The sequence below is a fragment of the Ambystoma mexicanum genome, chromosome 3p (genome assembly GCF_040938575.1).
Source record: "Ambystoma mexicanum isolate Mex_15411 chromosome 3p, UKY_AmexF1_1, whole genome shotgun sequence".
Lineage (NCBI taxonomy): Eukaryota > Metazoa > Chordata > Amphibia > Caudata > Ambystomatidae > Ambystoma > Ambystoma mexicanum.
In genome coordinates this window covers 460,444,174-460,469,103 of record NC_090925.1, presented here as the reverse complement: position 1 = coordinate 460,469,103, position 24,930 = coordinate 460,444,174, and positions in this window count along the sequence as shown.

The following is a 24,930-nucleotide window of genomic DNA, read 5'->3' as shown; positions in this document are numbered from 1 at the left end:
TTGAGTGCTGCACATGAACATGCATGTTACATGTGTCATGGTGTGTTTGGTTTGATTTCTAGCTGTGGCTCTTTGTGTGTTCCCCCATACTTGTGGTAGGTGCCATCTCTTTGTTGCCCTCTCTCATTTCTGCTTTGGATATGTGCCTGCTAGATGTTGTGTATGATGCAGGTGATGTGCAACATGCAATACATGTGTTGCCTTCACATTTTGCACACATCCTTTTCTGCTTTTGGAATACCCTTGCATTGCAATGCCACTGGATGCATGTTGGGGTTTGAGTTGCCTGTGACATGGCTGTTTCATTAGTTGGCTGTCAATGTTGTGAACTATATGTGTGTGGTATGTGCTACTGACATGTGTGTCCTTGTTTCTTTTCTTTATATTGCAGGTGATGACGCACTGGCGGCAGAGGATGAAGATGCCATACCAGACATGGTGGTCAGTTCACATGACCAACCAGGCACCAGTGGTGGTCGTGGGGTAGCAGTCCATGAGAACCCACTGGTGCTCCAGGCCATCATGTCCAGAGCTGACTCTGAGTCAGGCTCTGATGTATCCTCTGACCACAATGTTGAGCCTGATCAGCATCATGGCGTGTCGTCACTGGTAAGTGATCCTGTGTTGGTTGATCTTCTGTCCACAACACCTGCAGTAGGGGGCCAGGCAGGTTTGGAATGTCCGCCACTGGTGGTTACGGATGCACGGTCACACTCAACACCAGTTGGCCATGTTCCTGGGGCATCAGGTCGATGGAGCGATGCAGTCCTGCAGCCGCGGGTGGCACCAACCCATCATGGACCATGGCTCCTTGGGCCCAACAGGTGTGGTGTCTTGCTACGCGGTGGCCGTGTGCCACTGGGTCAACTGAGTGAGAGCGTGCCATGATTGCCATAGCACAGCAACAGGGGGAGCAGTTGAGATGATTGCTCAAGGTATGGAAAGTGTGGCTCATTCCATCCTCCCCTCTGTAAGGCAAGTGGTGCTCCAGCAGCAGGCTACGCAGTCCATGTCCCGCTCACTCAGGCTGGGCATGGTGGCATCTGACAGGGTGCGCCAGACTGAAATGGTGGCTCTGCGTCAAGCACTTGATGCTCAAGCAGAGGCACACCGTGAGGCCCTGAGGGTGGAACACCAATCCCTCTGATCTACTCTGGCTGCGCTCTGGATGCACATGAGTAGGCAGACAGAAGATAGGATGGTGCAGCTTGAAAGAACAATCTCAGCTGAACTCCATGCAAGCCAGGAGTCGCTCTGTTTGTCATGTGAGGCCATGCAGCCAGAACTCCGTCTTACACGTCAGTCCTTGCAGGAGGAAGCACTTGTGACACGTGAGTTAATGCATGCGGACCTACGTCTCATTGCAATGCAGGACCTGGCTTACCAGACCCACATGCTTATTGCCGTTAAGGGGCAAGGCGCAGCTAGGCATGGTGAGGCAACTGAGCCCCGTCCACCTTCTGATTTGCATCCAGAGAGTGACAATGACAACCTATCTCTCACATAGGTCGGGCCGTGCAGTCGCTGAGCCCAGTGAGTTCTTTTTTTAAATCTCAACATCTACACATGTGGGTGTTGAGGTGCAACCTGTACCTCCCCCCTCCTGGGTACCCCCCCAACCCCGGGTCATATATGGGCATTTTATTTTTATTTATTTAAATATTTGTTTTTCCTACAATTTTTTCTTTTTTGGTAAGTATGTTTATTTTCTTCTTGCAGATTTGTATTTAAATCATTTTTTTCTTGGTTTTTATGTTGTTTTATTACTTTTCGTTTTAAAACATTATACTTTTTTGAATTTATTATTTACTGATTATTTTTATTTTTTTCCAGCAAATAATTATTTAATTGATTTTTATTTTCTGCTGATTTTTTATTTATTGCATTTTCTTTTGTCTAGTGTGCATTCATGTGACAGCGTGGTGTGTTGTGGCATTTGAAGGCATCCACTGTGTGTTCCAGCTGGGCGCATTCAGGCTTGTCTTGTGTATGTGTTTTGCTTTGGGTCCTGACACATGTGCTACTCCTGCTTCCCCTGTCCATAGGCTCATAAGGATGGCTCAGTGTAACAGCATCTCACACAAGGGCATTGGGCTTCCATCATATCTGTGGCCAGCCTGCAGTCCTACTTGTGTGTACACCCCTAGTGGGTATTCCGAATGGCTTCTCCAATGCATGACTGCACTTCACTTTGGTGAGTATTCTGTTGACTGTGCATTTCATCATGTTGCTTATGATATTTCTTATGTATTGACTTTCTATGTTCATGCACTTCCTGCTGTAGGTGGCACCATGCACCCTTTGGCTCTGTAACACACACTGATGGTGGGAGGGGTCCGTGTGCTGACAATGTTGAATTGGGACACTTTCCTCACAGTGATTTTGATATGCCACATGAAGGCTGCATGCTGAATTATCCATGTCGCCACGCATTTCAGTGACCACCAATTTCTTGCTTGCACCACTTTGGCCATCTTGCAACCCTGGCTGGTGTTTTGATGTGCCATTTGAAGTATGGCTGCATTTCTTTTGACTTGACTGTCATGTTTGTGTCCTAGACCTGCTCCCCCGTCCCATTGGTTGCACTTGGCCCTTGTAACAATCCGGCCAGCCAGGAGGCTGGAGCCTGCCACCACTACCAAAAGCCCACAATGGAGGCCCTGTCGAGCCCTGTCCACCAGCCTTCTGGTCCCTTGATTGTCCCCCTGTCTCCCCAGCCCCTGGCAGTCTCCCTCTGTCTCCGCCCTTCACCATAACATCCCCTCCCCTCCCCTTCTGCACTGTCTTCTTTCCCTCTGCCCCCTGTGTGTGCTTTCTTTCCCCATCTCCCCCTTCATGCATTTTGACCTTGGCCCCCTCCTCCCTTCTCTCCTCCCTCTCCCTCTCCACCACCCTTTCCCCTCCTCCTTGTCCTCTGTCTGTCATTTGCCACCACTACCCCAATTGCCATCAGGCATGGTGATATGTAGCCGCTTGTTCTTTGCAGACATTTCCCCTTCTGCCTCCGTCCATCCACCCCATATCTTCAACTTTTTTAGTATTATTTTGGCACTTCCTTTTATCATTGGTCCCTCCACCACTGATTACATATCATCTCTTCCCCCTTTCCCTTCTGTCTTTCTTCTCCCCCTCCCCAGCACTATCTTGATTCTGTGTCGACCTTCCATAGTTTGTTACTCCCCTCATTATGTGACTCCTGCACTGCAACCATAGCTGTCAGGCATAGCAATGTTGATACTAGTTTTGTTTTCCCACTTTCCCTCCCTAGACTTCTCAGGCATGCTGTGTCCCGACAATCCATGTTCACTTCCAAATCATTGATCATGTACATGCATGACACGGTGCTATTTTGTTGATTGCACTTTTTTTAAATGATGCTGTGCTATCCAGTGAGTGGTGTGTTTCAGGGGACACACATGCAGCTCACAGTGTTTGATATGGCAATTTTCGATTGTCCAATGTGCATGCCAACAGGTATTCTGACTCTAGTTGCTTGCACCACTGGTGGCATGCATTTGTACCACCGTTTTCAGGGTGTGAGGTTTTGGTCAGTCATTTCTTCAGATTCCATGTCAAGTGTGATTGTCTGGTGCCTATTTACATTTCTCACGTGGCACTTCATGACTATTGCGTCATGTGTTCTGCATATGGTTTGTATATTTTGCCATTGCATACCATGGTATGGTGTGGCAGACGGGGCCATGGGGGTTGGGAGGGTTTCGGTGGCATACCAGTACTTTCATGCCCTGTTTTGCAGGGGTGGGGATATGCACCTTGCATGTGTTCCCTTTGGTCACATGGGATTGGTTGTGTTTAAGTAGGTAGGGATGCACACAATGTGGCAATTCCATGTACACATTCTCAGGGTGGTAAGGTTGTGACAGTTAACTGTCCCTTTCTCATCATTGATTGTGACCTGGTATGTGCCAGGCCTGTGTGCAATCCACAGGGGTTGGAGTTTAGGTGAAAAAGGTGGCCACAAGGTGGGTACGGGCTGCCTCGCCATTTTCCCTTTCCCCTCCCATGCGCAGCGGCCATGCGTGTGGTTGGGGATGTGGGGGCACCACCACGTCCACCGGTACACCATGCCATGTTACAACGTTGTGCAGGACACATGCTGCCACAATGATCCTGCACACTACTGGGGGTGCATATAGTAGCTGTTCACCAGACCGGTCAAGGCAGCGGAAACGTGATTTGAGCACTCTGAATGTGCACTCCACTATGGCCCTGTTTGCAATATGGGCTGTGTTGTATCTTACCTGGGGTGGTGTAGTGGGGTTCCGTATTGGCATCATCATGTGGGAGCTCAGAGGGTAGGCACTGTCCCCTGGTAAGGTGATAATGGTTGTCATTAGTTGGGCTTGTGTATTCGTCTGTGTGTGACATGCATGCATGTGCACAGGCATTTTTACTCACCTATGAGCCATGTGTCGCTATGCTTCCCAACCTCCAGGGCCTGGCTCAGGGCGGACATTCTGAATATGAAGCTATCATGGGTGGACCCTGGATAGTTTGCATAGACAGAGGTGATGATTCCCTTGGCATTGCATATCACCTGCACGTGGATGGAATGCCAGTGCTTGCGGTTTCGATAGATGTGCTCAGTGGCCCTAGGTGGACGTAGGGCCACAAGGGTGAAATCTATGGCACTGAGCACTTTGGGGAAGTGTGCCACCCTGTAGAAGTCCAGGACCATGTCCTACCTTTCTGCAGGTGTTCTGGGCATGTATATATTCCTGCGGACTGAGGGGTGCGCAGTGATGATTGCCAACACCTGGTGTAGGCAACATGACTACGTGGGTTGTGAGATGCCCACCACTAAGGCAGTTGTCTGCTGAAATGACCCAGTGGCCAAAAAATTCAGTACATTGAGCACCTTCTCCAAGGGGCTCAATGCTTGGGAGCACAGGTTGGGTGATGTGAGTTCATCCTCCCACTCCCTGACCAGCTCTATGATGATATGAGGTGGAAACCTATACCTGCCATAGACCTGGTCATCAGACATCCCAAAAATGCTGGTCCTGGGCAAAAAAATGTGGGGCCTGGCTAGTCTCCTCCTCCTGCGATTTCCCACGATCACTGCTGCGAGGAATGGGACATTTAATATGTTATCAGCACATGCATACATTCCAACATCACCCATTCCAATCTGTAGGTGCTTATCAAGTCGTCATTGTTTCCCTTTGCATTCTGTCACTTCCAGTTCCACTTTTCCCATTATAAAAGTCCCAGAATGCCAATAAAAAAACACAACTGGACTTCAAGTTTCAAACCGGTGACATGTTTAACAAACAAACATATAAGATTCTGTGCATTTCAAATTATTTCTTTTTTAAACCATTTCCATGAAGTAAAAACATGCATATGTGCATTTATAGCACCACTGTCACTTGTTCACAAAAGAAATTAAAAGCTGATTAAATAGATTTGAAGACCATTTTTAATTGGCACTCAGTGTGTGCCAGTTTCATATATTGACAGTACATGTATACTTCCTAACATATCCCATTCCATACTTTACCTGCTTACGCAGTGCTCATTTTTTCTTTAAAACCTGGGACTTGTTCTTCAACTTTTATATGGGATCTATACATCCCAGAATGTGAAAAAGCAAATCCATGACTAGATAAACACTTACAGATTAGAATGCATCATTTTGGCAAGTATGTATATACTGCTAACATACTAAACCTCCACACACCAACTGCCATTTAAAAGTGTACTACAAATCTTTTTTCCTCAACTGTTCTTCTCTTTTACAAAACGTTGCACGGAGGGCTTCTATAAATGCACATAAACATTTCTTAACTTTCCAGAAAATGGCCCTTAACACAAACATGTTTAAACATCCAGCCATTCATTCACTGTTTTCCCAACAACTCCTCTCCTTCCTTCATAAATAACAACCTTGTTTTCTAAGGGCACTTCACCATTAGCACATACCCCCACTATTGTTTACAATTACAGGAAAGAAGCACATTGCCAAAGACAAGAACCGGAAAAACAATACCCTTCACATGCTACAAAGTACATTAATATACCATGCATATGTATGAAATTAGAACAGCACTGTCCCACTATATATTAACCGAGACTACTCTTTTCAAACTAACATCTTTTTCACTCTAACTCATTGTACTGCACCATTCACACTCTTCCTATTCCCATTGATACACCACCATTGCAACACCAACTGTTTTTCTCAAAACAGCATAATGTCCCTTCTTATTCAATCACATTACCACTCCCTTACTCACTAACCCAACACCATCACACCTCTATAGACTCTTACTCTCACAACATTCCCAACCACAACACATATGCCACCTCACAATCAAACAAGACTGTATTAAGCACTCCAATCACACCCACACACCCATTAACAATACATAACATAAACATTGCACAACTTTCAAACCCAAACTTTCTCTTTTCGCAACAGTCACAACAAAATGCTTACTAAAAAGCAACCCCACAGAAAAGAAAGTAAAAATAGAGCAGATAAGAATAAATAACAAACCATATAGTCATCCACCTCTAAAACAAATCTAAAGACAACATTAAAACACAAGAGCTAGTGACATCACTCAACAAAACTAAACCAGCCATGACTAAAAAGGTAAGGCCCTTCTCACAAAAACTAAATGTAAAAATAATGTACAAAGAAAAGAAGACCTACCAACAAACCTAACACTGTATCTACCAGTGTTAACGTAGTCATGGTAAAGCTATCCAAAAACATGTATGTTACAAAGAAATGTCCACCGTAGAGTTCTTCACAATCTTATAAAAACAGCTGAATAGTTACAATCTACCCTTAAAAACATCCAGACTGTAAATGACAGGGCTTTGCGACCAAAGAGAACATTGTTTATATTGATTTTAAACAGAATGAAACCACCAACTAAATGAATTAATACATTAAAAAAAGTACTTCTAAACATATGCAGCGTCAACATGGTGACTGTTTCAATCTTCTGTGATGGTAAATGGATGCACACAAGCAGCACAGAACCATATTTCAATTAAGAAGCGTATAAACAAGAACAACAAAAAACAATAGCCATAGACAATATTGATTGAGGGTATGAAATGGTAGAAGATACCATTATGGCCAAAGAAACCCTTATAGAAATAGTTTCCCCAACAAACTTTAAACCAAATGATCCTTTCACCCACACAAACTGTCCAGTGTGCAAATGGAGATGCCAACAATGTGAAACTAAAAGACAAAAGTAGAATGAAACGTTTACAAGCCATGGACTCCTGTGCAGAGTGCATCCACACTGGACGTTGAAGCCATTAATTAGCCTGTATTTTAGGAACTGCTTTCAAAAGCACATTTCACCAACTTTAAAATGTTAGCAACACACCATTCTGCTATACATAATATTGTGCATAGACTATAATATGCAACAAGTCCTGCTCTAGAACTGCTTCAAGAAATAGAGTGCATCCAAAGTAAATACTTTGGAACAGAAGTTGATTTAGAAAATTCTGTAACTTCAGAAAACATTACCAAAAACCTATAAAAACTAACGTCCTAACAAAGACATCCAAAAAAGTAAATAGCTACGTTTCAGAACACATCTGCTGAAATACCAAACCAAATATGAGTCTAATGTCACAGACATTTTTATAGAAAGAGCACAACAATTGTAGATATAGCCTACAAAATAGAGGACAATGAAGAATCCTCATGGTCATGGTTCCATTTAGCTTTATATATAACAGCAGAAACTAAATACAAAATAACTGACCCCTCAATAGTTTGCACATGCTGCAACACAAAGCTTGACAATAACCAAATGCCATCATGTGCTATGACTAATAACTTAGAAATATTCCCACTTCCAAAAGCTCTCCAACAACTTAACTTGTATGAGAGCATTATAATCCAAACAGTACATGATTTTTAAGCTATATTACGCCTTCAACCGAAATCAGCCACATTACCTCCTTCCGAGTCACTAAAGGCATCAGTGGTAAAGTACTATTTTTACCATTTGATCTCAAAGAATACATAGAAACTCTAGGAGTACATAGAACAATATATCAATCTTTGATTGTACTAGTTAATGGTGTACCAACAAAAGAAAAAAACAATTTGGGAACAACTAGTCGACTTCAAAAAAGTTAGACAAGCCCTATAATATCTAAAAGAAAACCACCTAAATAATTCAAGACTAACATGCAACTGGCCAATTTGAATGTGCAGATCCTGTTACAGCAGCCAACATTTTAGACCAGTATAAAATACAGCCACTGCACTCCAATGACACCCTTCATGATAGATTAGAAACTTATCAAATGCATCAAGCCAGAGGATCCCCAATGAGCATATGGGAAAAATGTGTAGAAGCACATTACTTTCCAGTACTCTTTCCTACAGGAAAAGGAGGAAGATATGATCAAAGGTCCACACAAATTAGTGCATCAGAATATCGACCTTTAAGCCAGTCTGTAGACCCCAGATTATAGACACAATGCTGAATCCTTTTCCCACCTCATGTTTAAAAGTTAACTAGCAACTCTATGTTATGGAGTTGAACACACATTTAAAACAAGCTCTAACCTTTTGAACATGTCCGTTACCCAAGTACTTCAAAAAAGAAAAGACAAAGATGAAGTTTTGTAGTCAAGTCTCCCAAATATCTTGGTAAACATGCATGATACAAAAGAATACTGTTTCTGATGGCATGCTGATGTACCTTTTATGCTAAGGAACCTAGGCCCACCCACATGGTTTGTTACTTTACATTGTGCAGAGTATGCATGGGATGACTTGCATGACTTCTTACACACTACAAAACCAAAATAAAGACATAATGGATATAAAAATACAAAGAGAACTTTGTTTTCTTAACCCTGTCATCATATCAAGGTACTTTCACTATTGCTTAATTTCCATGATGCATTTTATCACCAATAAAACTACCCCTGTTCTCGGAGAAAGGCAACACTTATTTTGGAGAAAAAAATATCATACCAGAGGAGAACCACACATCAACATGCTTTTGTGGATAAAAGATGCTCCTATATTTAGCCATTGATAGTGACACCACTGTTTTACAGTTTATTAAAAAATACATTACCTGTGAAACCCCTCCAGAAACCACAGATGGTGTGCTACATACACACATTGTATGCTTATAAAAACATAAGTGTGGCAAATATTGCCAATGTAGATATAAAAACAAAGGCAAGTGCTATGCCAAATGTTGTGTTGGCTTCCCTAGACCAGTTTGCACGAAAGGACAACTACATAGCTTGATGTCTTCTGTTAGACACAGCAAAAAAGGCAAATGGCGTTACACATACAGACCATTAAAAAGGAACAAAGCATTCAAGTACATCACTGATTACAATGCAATAAGTGTCCTCTTGTGGAATGCAAACATAGACATACAATACATTGTAGACAATTGTAACATATGTCACAGCCTATCTGACCACAGATGAGATAACAGAGCTGAAAGACCTCTGGGATGACACATCATTTGACAAAACACTGTCACAAAAATTGTACATATTCGGTATAAAAATGTTCTCCCATAGAGAATGCGGATGCTATGAAGCTGAAGACGGTTTAACAGGTAAAGCCTTATATGGCAAATCTGAACACAGTGTCTGGCTGAACCTTGGTCCAGCTTCATCCCAAAAAAGAGTACTAAAATCCTACCAACAGCTAGGACATTTGTAAAAAAAAAAAATGTAATTGACACATACTACCCAAACAGGAGTACTGCTTTAGAAAACATGTGTCTGGACGACATTGTCCACAACTAAAACCTACAAAAACAATGTTACACCAAATGAGACAACTGCCATACATTCAGTCAGAACTTGTGTGAAATATGCCTAATGAAACTCACAAAACCCAATTATTATTATTATTATTATTATTCATATACAGTTATCATGCAAACTCCACAACATAGAGAACTGTATTAAATGGCCCTACTCCAACTTTTTAAAACTTCAAGAAACGAAAAGTATTATTAGGTGACTATTAATCATTTGAAGCTGCATTCAAAGAAAAAGAAAGCTGTATTCAAATGTCAATTTCAAACAATACAAAGAAATGTTGGACAATGAATGCCAACAAGTGGAAGAAATTGAAACTCAACTAGACACAGATACTCAGTGCTTGAATCACAGCTAAATGATGAACAACTCACCATTTAGCTAGAAGTCACTCAAGAAATTGAACATGGTTGCATACATGAAACTAACAACTGCAGCTGTAAAAACTATAAGCCTCTGTTAATGTATGTAAGTGGTGAAGTTTGTTCTGGTAAAACATTCTTAAGTAAAATAATCAGTAAATTTCTACAAAACTAAAAATACAACAACATTTCTGCTGTAGTAAAAGCTCCCACAGGTTTACCTGCCTACAACATAGGAGGTGTACATTTACACTGACTACAGCTCCTCCCCGAAGAATAGCAAAACAAATTAGAATTCTACAAATTATCAGCAGAAGCTGGTACTGAAGTATGCCGCAATCTGAAACAAGTGAAAGTGCTTATGATATATGAAGTAAGCGTGGTTTCCAACCTCATGTTTGCTTTAATTCATCTCAAGAACTGTTTGGAGGAAAACATGTTATTGTTTTTAGATACCTCCTACAGTAAACACCAGTAAAAGGTCAACCTATTTTCACATCATTAGCACACAAACACTGCAGCAATACACCCTGCAGCATTGGAAATTTAAATCTCAGGCAAAATGTTCACTACAGAGAACTCACACAAAACATGTGTCAATCTGGATACCTCACCTATGCTAACATTTTTAAAAAAACATTAGAACTGGTCTGCATACTAAAGATGCAAAATGCATCTTAAATAGTATAGTAATGCATGAGCTATATGGACCAAGCACATCTGCTCCTGATGCCATGCAACAAGTAACTCAGCAATATCTAATATGCATGTTTTAATGCCAACCCTTGCAAGCTGTAGTCAATTTAACAAGACAATCTTGAAAAAATAAATGCAACACATACTGCATATCAGCTCCACAGACAAATTACATGTGCACAGCTTGATACTTCCTATGTGTCAAGAAGCAACATCATGACTAAATTGCTCAGAAAAATATATCTCCATAACAACTGGATTGGAGTAAATATTGATTTTGTGTCTAAACTGCAGAGTAATTAAAAAATGTAACCTTGACATAGAACAAGCTTTAGTCAATGGAGCAATTGGTACAGTTGTTGGCTTCCAAACATATCCACATGACAACAACATTCCCTTTTTCAACATCCACTTTGACAAATTTACAGAAGTTAAACAAAATTGGCCACACAAGTTCCCATCTTTTCAAAGACATGTATGTACGCAGCGAACAATGTTCTCTATCTCTTGCATATGCTGTCACTATTCTAAAGGCACGAGGTCCAACCATAGATCAAGCATTGAATGGCATTGGTAGCACAGTCTTTAAAGAAGGTATGAGCTACGTAGCACATTCACGTCGGAATACACTCAATGATCTATTGTTAGGTATCTATGATGCAAACAAAGTCAATGCTAACATTCCTTGCATCCTGGAATACAAAAGGGTATGTGCAAAATATACACTCTCCATCTAGATATGTACCCTGTAGCTCCTAAAAGGCAACCCTTAAAAGTGAACTAATACAAACAGAATCTATAACAGCTCTCCCAACAATACCACTAAAGAAACAATGACCAACTCCCGCATTAAAAAATAAAACCACAAAACTGTTCATCGGAAAATAAAGACACACATGTCTCTGCTTCAGAAAAAATCTGAAGGCCCATCAAACGATTCACAAACAGAACTTGCTGGTCCATATTAATTCAGCAACACAACTGACTAAATTGTTATGCTAATGTAACAATCAATCTTCTTTTTCAATTGCTACAAATTGTTCCTAACATTTACTTTAACACCTGGGATCAGCTGTGTTTAAAAATGCTTGTGTTTCATAAAAAAGCCACAAATAAGCCTGACAACACTTACAGTGCCTCAGATGTAAGGCATGAATTGGATTACTGTACAGAAATTTTAAAATGTACCATTAATACACAGGAAGATCCACAATAATTCCTAATGTACTTACTACAAGGGAAACCAGCAACATCCCTATAAATGTAATCTTCCATGTGGAAACATACATGCACACTCTGCAGCTATGTTTCCAGGTGTATGATTTCATTTATATATGTTTTTGGTTTCCAGCACTTGTAGTAAGTACATTAGGAATACTTTTTTACTAGCAACCATGTTTCACAAGAGCACACCCCTAAGGAACGATTTGTATATTTACCCATACCAAATTCTGAAACCTTTGCGTTCAAACAACTTCTGCAGATTGAAAATCATTGCATATTATGCCATTTTTGCAATTCAAACACTCTTTCCATCATACAAATAAACTCAAATAGCCAATATATCATACTAATGCTTCTAAGGTACAATGCAGATGGTATAAAAAATAACTGTAAATGTACAGGCTTCACACACAGCCAAGTATCTCTTGGAAAAAGAAAAAAACTCACATAAATAGGTATATTTTACCACACTGATGCCATTACCACTTCAGAACACTATACTATATATGCACAAACCGAAGTGGCTGGTTTGAATGTAACAACACCTCCCTCACTCTAAAACATAGGTTACCAACAAATCTATCAAATGACTACTTAACATTCCTTCAACCCAAATGTAGTCACTAAATTGTACCACAATTAACAGGTATAATACGTCACCAATTATCTAACTACTTAATAAAGTAAAAGGATTTAACGTTGTTGTGGATTTTTTATATGTGGTGTGCGCTATTGACCACTCTTACAGTGTATATGCCAAAATTACAAATAGTGAAATAGATTATGTCGGGACCGGCAGCGACCCTGCCTCACCCTCCAGCTTATCCACCCAAGCTAGAGAAAGTAGCAAGCAAAAGATTGGTAATGGGTGGGAGAGACGCGCTCAAGACACATTAATAATCATTCAATAACCAATTATAGGAATATCCACAGATATATTATCTTAAAGGACGATATCTATTCAACAGATTTGGACAGCCGACACATGTTTTGACCAGCGGGTCATGCTCAAGGCTGTATGCATTCCATGATACATATCATAAAAGTAAAAATAGTTTAATACAAGTTTCCCACAAAGAAAGAATTTTACATTTCAAAAGAACACAAATGTTCATCATTATATGTACAACATAAAGAATGGATAACATAAATTGATGGTTATTGTTCAAATGCAGGCATCAGTATATATAAAGAAAGCACACATACCACATGTTAGTTGCAGGCGGGAAGGTTCAAGAAAATGTCGAACATAAAATTGAAAAATAGGTATAAAATAAACCAAATTAAGACTGTAAACCACTATAAGATTCATAATTGCCCAAAATTCAATAACACAAAACCGTGGTCGATAAGGTTGAAGATAGAGTCCACTGTTTGGCTTATAGTTCCACAAACTACAGCAAGATTATTAAGGTTTGAATTTGCCACATTACCACAAAAAGAGAAGTATGTCCCATTGGGTTTGCCACCACAGCACCCTGATTTGATGTGCGGTAAAATTAGGAAAGGTAAAACAGTGTACCAATATCCAGAGTATAATTGAAGGACACCTGGTCTAAACCTTTGTGAAGCAATGAGTGAATTGTGTTATTGTATTTCAAATGATGAATACTCCTTATGATCAAAAATTATAAAAGACCGCCTTCTTATCCAAATGTTTGAATCTGTACATGTCATTGCTGTAAATAAATAGATGGGGAAACAATAAAGCATTGTATTGGTATGTATCTGGTACCCATATGAAAGGCCAGCAATGCATGCTGTAAAGCAAACCTGAACAATGGATAATATGAGGATTTCCTCAATGCGAATTGAGTTAAAGATGCTAAACACGTGACCAGGATAATGTAGTTATGCCATTTTCACCAGCCTTCAGTGGCTAAGTACAATTTCTATACCTGAAACAAAATGAGACAAAGCCTAAATAAGTTTACAGAAGCTGTAATATCATTAGTCATATTGTAGTTGCATATATGATGCAGCATATTGATGCAATCACCTAATGCCATTAGATATATCAGTATCATATCTGATTTCAGCTGCACTTGATCATCATTATAAAGTCCATATTCTCGAATGGGTAACCATCACAGTAATAGACTAGTTCATCTATCAATTCTGACGAGTAGGACGTACCCGACAAATCAGAGAACAATAGAAGTGAAGGGGCCCAATCCCCGATAAAGCTTGTGAGCACGGGCCACCATTCCCATGTTAAACAGATCCCTTACAGCATCACAGAAGTTACGTCATTAACATGATGACATCATACGCAAATAAAGTGATACATCACAAAGGTAAACAAAACCCGGGCAAAATGAGATTCAAAAGGACCAAGATTACATAATATTATACACGGATTTGAAGAATCAACTGCACTAGACAAGTGCATCAGCCTCATTAGAATGAAAAAAACAGAGAGCGGGTGGCAAAAACCCAAAAGTTTCACTTATGAAAAAGAACATTTGTATAAATGAATTAGTGAATAAATCATAAAAAGTAGTGAGGGTAGTATTTGCCTTAAAGAGCTGCTGGAATCAGACAACCAGCATTGATATATATAGCTATGGGTCGAAAAATATAAATTCCTGCATTTCGATGCAGACAGGCTGAAGCAAGTAATACATACTGAAGATAAAAGTCCTAGATATCCAGAAAGAAATGTTGTTGCTTGATCCATAACTTAATCACTATCAAGGGTACTGGAAAAGTAGGAGGTCTATATTAGAATGGTGAAACACCATAATTACTTAAATGCAATGAATTATATTGTGGCTTCTGCCCACTCCAAGAATATGGGCACTGGGTAGGTAGGTGTGGTGTAGTGAATGCTCTGAATTAGAATGGTAAAACAACTTTATTACTAGTTTACTATGAATTGTATTGTGGCTTCTGCCCACTCTAATTGAAATTGACATATAATAAAGAATAACATGTCAATATCTAACTCAATGAAAAATCCTATAGTTTACCATAAACTACTGGATATTAATAATCTGTGTCAATACCAGCTTAAAAAAATACATGCTTTTCATGATCTGTGTTCAGGCCCCGTATAGTACATCTGAGAAAACAAATAAGTTGGACTCCATTCGTCTCAGTCGGAGTTGAATATCACCCGCCCTTTTGCCTCTACTTGCTTTCATAAGGCCCACAAATCTCAAGTTAGCTTTATCAGATAATTGGTGTTCCAGTTGCCAATGTAAAGCTCAAGGTGATTTAGCCATCCTGAGGCTCGCTAGGTGTTCTCTGATGCGAATTCTCAATTGTCGAATGGTACTCGCAATATACAATTTTCCACACACGCATATAATTTCGTATACTATGTAACATGGTTTACAATTAATAAAACTGTTGATTTTGACAACTGTTCCAAAGGCATCAGTGAAAGATTGCCAATTATCGTGAGCATATGGACATTGGTTTCAATTTCCACATTTGAAAAAAAACATTTTTTGTTTTCGGCCAGTTGTCACAAGAACCAACGTCTGTGGTGTCCAGAAAGGAAGGACGCACTCTCTGTTTGATATTAGGTGCTTTGGTGAATGTGAATTTTGGACCTTCAGACACAAATGGTGCTAAATCCTTATCAAGTCCTAAAATGTGCCAATGTTTTTTAAATAGTTTATATAAGGTTTGCAAATCTTTGGAGAATCTGGTGATGATGGATATGGTTGATGGGGTTTCCCTCAAAGACGTTTCATTGACTAGTAAGTCATTTTGGATTATATCTGCAAATTTTGATGCTGCTTTATTGATGGTATGCAGTGGCCTCTATTCACAAATCTTTATTTTAGAATGTCACATTTGTTGGAATAATCTGAAGTCATGTTGCAATTCCTTCTTGCTCGGTGGAATTCACCACAGGGAATGTTGTCAATGATGGACCTTAAATGACTGCTCTGAACAAGTAATGCAGAATTAACTTCATTTGGTTTGCGATAGGTTTTGGTTTGAATGCTATTGTTCTTAATAAAGATATGTAAATCCATTTGCAGTTAAAATATATCATTCCACCACATTACAAACACTTTATACTCCCACGGCATTACCTATAATTACTAGACACATATTACCACTGTGGTGATTCTGGCCATACATCTACTACATTACCTATAATTACTATACCCACATTACTTAACTACTGTGGTGGTTGTGGCCAGTGGCTGGATTCTTGGGGGCATGGCCTGAAGACATGCCCTCAAGAATGCTGTCACTGGCAAAAACCAACACAATACAATTAAGCATATAGGTATGGTATTAACAATACACCTTCAAATAACTAACCCAGAACCCCCAGCCATCCAAATGATGTCTGCAGACACAAAAATTGACTGCAGACTCAGCAGCATCTGCAGACCCTTTTTTTCAACTATAGAAGCAGCTCTATTTCATCTTTACTCCACTCACCTAACCTTTCCAAACCCTCTTTCACCAACCAAATCACTCTATATGTTTTTCCCAAGCCGTCCGTTCACCGCGCTGTCCATGAACTAATGCAGTGTCCGCAGGCTGTTATGACATCTGCAGGCTCATTTTTTACCTACAAACATAGCCCCCTACCATTTTTTGTTCTACTCCCCCACCCTTCCCAGCCCCTCTTTACACCACTGAATCACCCACACATGTGTTTTCCACACTTATTCCCCACTGCGATGTCCGCGGTCAGTCACTACTGTCTTCGGATACAACATGGCGGATGTTTCAGAGAAATATGATACACCTTGCGCATTTCACCATCCAATCAGCAGGCACATCCGATGTCCGCAGACATTATGATACCCTTTGGACCAATGGGAGGCCCATCCTCAGAGAGAACAGGGAAGTGAGTTTGCGGACCGAAACCCAGATATCACAATTTTTTGTTTACCTTCTTTTTGGCAGTTTTAAAAAGAAATACTGGACGGATTTACACAAAATTTACAAAAGCACTCTTTCGGGACCAATCCGCCACTCCTACCACAAATTTGATGAAAATATGTCCTGCAGTTTGGGCTATTGGTGGGAGCAACATTTTTCTCCTATTGCGTCTGGGTCAAAACATGCATTTTCGAACCCCCATATAACACCAAACCTCACCAAAATGTGCAGAATCAATTTGACAGGGCCATATACATTTTTTGCAAATCTGACAGGGCCATGTACTTTTTTTGCAAATGTTCATGAGGATTCGTCCAAGGGGGAGACAAAGTTATAAGCTGCCAAAAAAGTGCTATCCCTATCGGTAGAGCAACTTAACCATAACTACACGGTCGCTACCGCAGGCAGTGTAACATGCACTGAAAAAATGTTGTTAAAAGGACGGTATGGTTAACTTGCACTAATAAAAACCTATGAAATTCAATAAAAAAACATTATTAAAGGGGTGCTATGGTTAGAAAAACACCAGAAATGTGCCAGTTATGGTAAGCTAAGCAACCATAACTGGTGCACTGCTAAGACTAACACCCAGGACATAAAAGATGACATCACAAATGTCATTGATGACATCACTGATGAAATCACATATCTGGGCCACTTGCTTTTCTTTACTGACATGATTAGGTTAGTGTTTTGTTTTTACTGACAATGAGTATCTGAGCTCATTGTGCACATACATGGGGCAAAAAGGAGGCCTCAAACACACAATGAACTTGTGTACATGATGATTAACTGTAATGTTATTGTCATTTTTTGGTATTGTTGTTTCTTTCTTCCTACTTTAGTTTCTCGTATGTGTTTGGTAAGTTTTCAATTGTTACCTATTTATTCCATGTTTAACATTACTCAAAACTCTTATAAGATAGCATTTATTATTTTACTATCAGAAATTAGCATATAATAATTATGTGTACTTCTATGGTGCATTTTGCAACCATTGCCTGTATGAATGTATGATTAGGTTCCCCTATTAGCAACAACATTGGAACATAATGATTTGTTTACATTATCACATTGTTTAATACATTAATCAGTTCTTGATAGGTCTCTGAATCACCCCTAACATCTTGTTCCCAACATTAAAAAGACAAATTGTTTATAAAATTAATGTAATATATAGTGTCATCACTGATGTCATCAATGACATTTGTGATGCCATCTTTCATGCCCTGGGTGTTAGTCTTAGTTAAGCTGGGATTTGTGGTTCATTTTCTGTGGAAAAGAAAAGTCTAATTTGTTAAGCAGAATAGCTTACAAATACATTTACTTTTTTAGACCCTTATAAACAGTACATTCTAAGTAGTATGTTTGGTACAACATTAGTGAATGACACATTGCTGTTGTATTGACATTTCATAATCATTGGGTAAATGGGAAAAAAACATCCTGCATTGAAAAAGAACTGATAACAATTAAGTGAGTGTAAGTGTGATAGTATGTTTGTTTGAAGTATGTTGTGATTAAGGTAATGCTTAAAATAGTTAGATACCCATTGGCGTATTCTAACTAAATTAGAGTTTAGAAGATGTTTTGTTGTATAATGAAAAAAAAACATATTTTTAATGGAAAGAACCTTACATTTTGTTTTCATTGTTTTTAGTTTTTAAACAAAACTTTACAACATAAGAAAGATTTTACTTATTACGAAATAAAATTACATAAACAATACATCATACATTTCTTAACATAGGGCCTCATTAGGACCCAGGTGTTAAGGGGTTAACGGTGCCGTGAAAGGTGTTGGTGGGGTTAAACCCTTAACACCTCACTAAGAGGTCCCTTTGCTGGACCCGACATTAACGGCTGGTCTAAACCAGCCGTTAGATTAGGTGCCCGCAAAGGAACTCTCGAGGTAAGTATGGTACCGCAATTTGCAGTATTGGGCAAAAATGGGAATGGGGAAGGGCCATGGTGGCATTGGGAATTACCGCCCCGCCAACCTTGGAATGGGGTGGTAATTCCCCATTCCGCCATGGCGGACTCCGGCATCGACCATGGTGCTAATAGCACCATGGTTTTCCATCGGAGTCCTAATGAGGGCCATAGAATTTAATACAATTCTAAGGAATCTTTTTTGAAATAACATTCGGATAAAAATCATGAGCATTGAGATAAAATAAGATAAAAATCAGAATAACTCTGATATAGACCTGTAAGCAGTCCTAATGATAGTGAAGATAACAAAAATAACTAAGATGTCAATACAAAAAGAAACATCCACATCATAACATAAAAGTAAGCATATGGATTGCTGATCTTTACAAAACCCTGGAGAATAAACGTTAGTTACTGAGCTTGCAAAATACAATAGGAAGTCATTACTAAGAAGCCAATACATTATAGATGGAGATAAAAAGCAACAGCGCTGGGCATTGTATAAAGTGCATAGTGACCAAAATACAATCAATGGAAATGGATTCATGTGATATAGCCATGTACAATTGAAACAATTAATTTGTTAATTAGATTTCTCTGTAAGAAGTCATAATTTAAGCGCCAGCTCTTCATTATTAATTGCAAGACGTTGAGTTAGTGACAGAACCAAGCTAATACTTGTGCCCCATATGCAAGATGTCCATAACCAATTTCTTGAAGACTCAATGAAGCCAATTTTGTTTGGGCCAAATATATTAATTCTATCTCTTTTTGGGATTGCGAATTACAGAATCTATATGCACCATTGGATGCCTCTTTAATAAGAGGGTACCAAGGTTTTGATTCTTTCATAGCTCGGAATCTGATTTAAATTAAATCTAAGAAAGAGGTCACATGCCTTGTTAAAAGGAAAGGGATTAAGTAAATTTGGCAAGGCAATCCTTTAGTTATAAACTGTGCAATTTCCTGGTAGCTGTGATATGTAGGAATCAGTTCAACTGTGTGACACCACTCTCGATCATATCTTTTTTTTTTACGTAGGCTGGCCCTATTCTGATACTTCAGTTAGAGTACGTCTAGATGGTGGAGGACGGCTCTCCCAATCAATCCCCACAGTTTGTGGAGTAAAACAAGGATGCAGACTAGCAGCGACACTGTTCAATCTTTACCTGGCCGGTTTTATGAATGAGGTAGCAAAACTATGGTTAACCCAGTGAAGTTGGGCACAATAGAGCTACCATGGCTTCTGAAATGAATGGGCTAAAGATTAACATCGCAAAAACAAAGGTAATGGCCTTTCTGGGTAACACGAAACAAACTTGGTCCAATAACTTTAAGTGGATGGTGCACTCAGAAAGACTTGAAAAAGTTGAATGTTATCGTTATTTAGGAGTCATAATTGACTTGAAGCTGCTATGGAAACACAATTGGGAGACAACTAAACTTTTATGCTTAAATATCTCTGGTGTAATTAGTAAATTCATAGGGAAACGAGGAGGTACCTCAGTAAATAGAATCTTATTTTTATATGCTAGTAAGATAATATCCTGTTTACTATATGGTGCTGAGATCTGGGGAGGTAAATTTGCCAATGAAATGTGTAAATTAGAAGGAACAATTTTAAAATCATTGTTTAGGTTACCTAGTGCAACACCATATGAATACATCTTATTAGAAGGTAATTTTAGATTTGCGAAGGATATCCTAGAATATAAATCAGCAATGTTATAAGCAAAATTAAGTATGTTATCTACTAGTACTTCTGTGGTTGAACTGATGACTATATTAATCAAGGAGGGTCACAAAAAACAGTTCTCATCTTTAAGTAGATTACATGCTGTTTATGTGAAATGGGCCACTGTTAATGCAAAGAATTGGCTACTCCTAAAGCAAGTTAAGATTAAAAAACGACTACAAAATGTAATATGTAGCTATGCAAAGGAGAGTGACATGATTACCCTGTCCACAAAATCCACAAGCGGTTTATTTTTAGAACATTGGTCGCTAACATCTGTGAAACCCAAATATCAATATACCTTTCCAACTGTAGAAACTGTGAGACAGTATTTTATGTTCAAATGTAACCGTTGTGACACAATGGAAATCCTAGGAGCTAAATTGAGACTCGAGAGAAATACAAGGTTTGATAGATTATGTGGTATGTTAGAAATTGAAACTGCCAAACACTTGCTATGTTACTGTGAGAATCTTGCATTCATTCGCGAAAAGTAGCTTTTATACTATAAGAAATCCAGCCTAACTGAGGATGTTGAAATTATTTGGAAAAGACTGATGGAAGGAAATGATATTAACTTGGTATATAACATGATGAAATGTTATGAACTAGTTTTAACAATTTTAAAGGATTTATCAGAGGATATTTTTGTATGAAATTTTTTAACAATTATAGATTGTGTGATTTTGTGTTTTAATCTGTCTGTATATGTAAAGCCATTTTTGGCTACGAACATATTATAAATAAATAAATAAATAAATAAATAAATAAATAAATAAATAAATAAATAAATAAATATTTTTTTTTTACATAGGCTGGCCTGAATTGCAAGTCGTCGACATTTAATGCAATTGGGTGAAGGAGTTGTAGCATTCTGTCATGGTATTTTTCAACTGTTGGAGGATTGCGCTCTGCTATCATGGTACCAAGATTCTCATATGCCAAATCAGAAGGAGGAAACATCCTTTTGGCAAAGTTATTAAGTAATCGCTGATGGTATCTTGCTGAAAATGCAGTGACCCAATTCATGTCTCAGTATGGCATTCGGAAGTGAGCTTGCTAGTCTCAATGTTAGTTTCCATAAGGAACCTGGGATCTGGTCAAGAATGACTTCAATGTTGTTCAGGCACATATCCAATCCGTAGAAGACAATTGCCTCTACTTTCAATATATACAAGTCGATTAGAGGCAACATAGAGAATTTGCAGTATCTACTGTAAATTATTCGCATCTGTGCAAGTAAGGGAGTAGATTTCCTGCAGAGCGCAAACTTCCACATAGTTAATGAGTTTGAATCTCCTAGGTCGTATCCCAAATATCTAACCACTTTTGCACGAGCAAAGTTGAGTCCATCAATAGACCAGTTGAATGAGGATATTTTTCTTTTGAGATTATTAAAAATAATAATTCTTGATTTATTCAAATTAAAGTGAAGATTGTGAGCCTGAGAATAATGAGTAAAGAGATCAAATCTGGATTGTAGCCCGAATGGTGTGTGGTCAAAGATAAGAATATCGTCCGCAAATGCCAACCAGTTTAACTGTAAAATCCCAAGTTTTGCTGGAAAATTGATTCCTTGGTGCCATAGTTTATAGATATCACACAAGTACAGATTGAATAGGGTTGCAGCTAAATTGAAGCTGTGCTTTACACCTACGCAGGTGGATATTGGCTGAGTTATAGCACCATGTTGATTGATTTTAACCAGATAGGAGGTGTTCTGGTGCAGTTTAGCTGTTAGAGTGATATGTTGTGGAGAGAAAACACATTTTAACATTTTCCCCCACAGTAGAATGCAAATTACTCAATCAAAAGCTGCTGAAAGGTTGATAGATGACATTTATATCGGACCAGAATGACGTTATTTGCTGTGTCAAGGAGGAGGCCATGATAGTAGCATTTAGCAACATGCTCATCTGCTTGTCAAAGCTGATTTGAAAGAGGGACAGCATTTGATTGTGATGTATGTGACTTCCCAGCTCTCTTAGTCGAAATAGAAAATACCTTGGCTGAGGCATCAATATTGTAATAGGATGGACATTTCCTGGATCGGCTGGACTACTCCCTTTGAAAATTGGGACAATGATTGATTGGAGCCAAGATCGTGGCATAACGGTTGAGAGAAAAATATTGTCATATTTTACTTTCAGAACAGTAGCTCAAAAGCTAGAATCCCTTTTGAGCACACATGGGGGAATGCCATCAGGTCCCGGGGCTTTTGCGTGATTGAGCCTAGAAATAGCCCATTCTGTATCTGTAACGAACTAATGGCAAAGAGTGGAATTGAGTCTAAGGGAGTGCAGTAGTGTCACAAATTGAAACTTGGGTGGCATTTGGAATTTATGAATAAAGTAGTTTGTCCACATATCTGCAGATATGGAAGAAGAAAGATCCTCACAATGCTTATTAGTGACTTCTCGTAGAATCGCCCATACAGATCTTCTGTCATTACGGCATAAATGAAAAATCATCTTTTGCTTGAGAACATTGAGTAAATGATGTTTGATATTTAAACAAGAATTTCTATAAGAGTTGCAAATTGCTTTTTTGTTGTGGAGAATGGTCAGAAGCGGTAAATTAAGTGATTTTAAATGTCTTATGATTTATTTTTTAGACTTTTTAGTGATCAAATCTCTGTGCTATATACATGAGAAGACTTTAATGGTGCTTGTTCCTTCCTTAGTTTTATAAGCACAGAGTTAATTATCTAATTTAGCCAGTCTTCAGATTGCTGGGTGGACATTTGTTTAATGCCAGCATACAGATCAGCTTTCAGCTGTTTTCCGTTCATGGCAGTTAATTTATCACACATATACAGAGTCCAGAGTATAGAGATACAAGGCCGGTCACATTCGATAAGCGCTACAATAAAATCAATTTGAAGAAAAGGAATAGCATGTTCTATGACAGAAAATATAACTAAATGATCCCCAGGACCAGGATTTAGGGTCTGAACTGGCTTGCAGAGGCACAATAAGTTGGTAGATACACCGATTCCAATAAAGAGAAATTATTAGAGAGAGTACCTAGGATTACTGTAATGGTTAAGATGTATGACGAAATCGTAAGTATTTTTTCGATGAGGCCAGCAGGCCATTATTCACTAAAATGGCAAGGCCTCCATAGGGCCTTCCCAAATAGCCCCTCTCTGCAGTAACAGAATACAATGTATAGGCATTTATATGGACATTTTGAAGCTTCATGGTTTCCTGACATAATACAAAAGAAAATGAGTTATTGCAAGAGATAGAAGTCAGCCAGGATGATAAGTTACAGAATCCGCAAGAGTTCCATGAGGCAATCGATAAAACGGATGGGCTACGCTAGCTTGGTCAGTTCTTTAACAATATTGGGACTGTTTGCCCAGGGTGCTAGACATGACCAGTCTTTAATGACATTGGACAGAGCAACAAGTTGTGCAGCACAGAGAAGGATCATAAAGAGGTGTAGTTGGATTGCTAAAAGTTGTTTTAATGGGTTCTATAGGAATGTTGTCCAAGGTTTCAATAAAACTTGTAGTGTTAGTTTTGGATTTGAATGAGTGAAGAGTTAGGCCGATGTGTATAAGGTCCAATCTATGTGCTCATATTAGCTTGGTTATGATTGGCAAGTGAAATTCACAAATCATATGGTTATTATTAGTGATGATAAGTGGGATCCAGTCAATGTCTTCAGAGATACAGCTTCTCAATGCAGGAATGTTACAGAAAGCCTGGAGGATAAAGGACGAATGAAGTTTCTTTCCACCATTAATAGAGGAATCGGTCAGCCAACCAATGATGATAGTCATGTCGACTGTAAAGATGGTGGCAGCGAGAACGTTGGGTGGAGGTTTTTCCTGATTTTCCATCGTTGGGAGCTCTTGTGGGGGGCTGTCGCTAGCAGCTCCAGATTGCGAATGCCTTGTGATGGTGGTGTCTGTAGGAACGCAATATGAATAATTACCAGTTGGCAAGATGGCAGTTGCTATCAAAACAGATGGAGGAGAGACAGAAGAATCTGCCGTGTTGGAAATGGGCTGTAATTTGGCAGAGGGTCCTATGGAGGATTGAGGAGTGCTGTTTTACTTTTTGTTCGCAATGTGAGGGAAGATTGTAGAAAGTTAAGACTGCCGAGAGCAGTGGGGACCACGGAGGTATCCACAGCTGCAGTGTCCTTACTTTTACCAGTTAGCTGCAAGTTGGTCTCCAAATTTGGTAGCCCTTCCATTGAGGTCTCATTAGTTATAGTTTTAGGCGTAGCTGCTTTGGATTTTTTATTAAGGGCTGGTGTACCTCCTGAATTGGGAGGTGTAGCTTTCTCATTAAG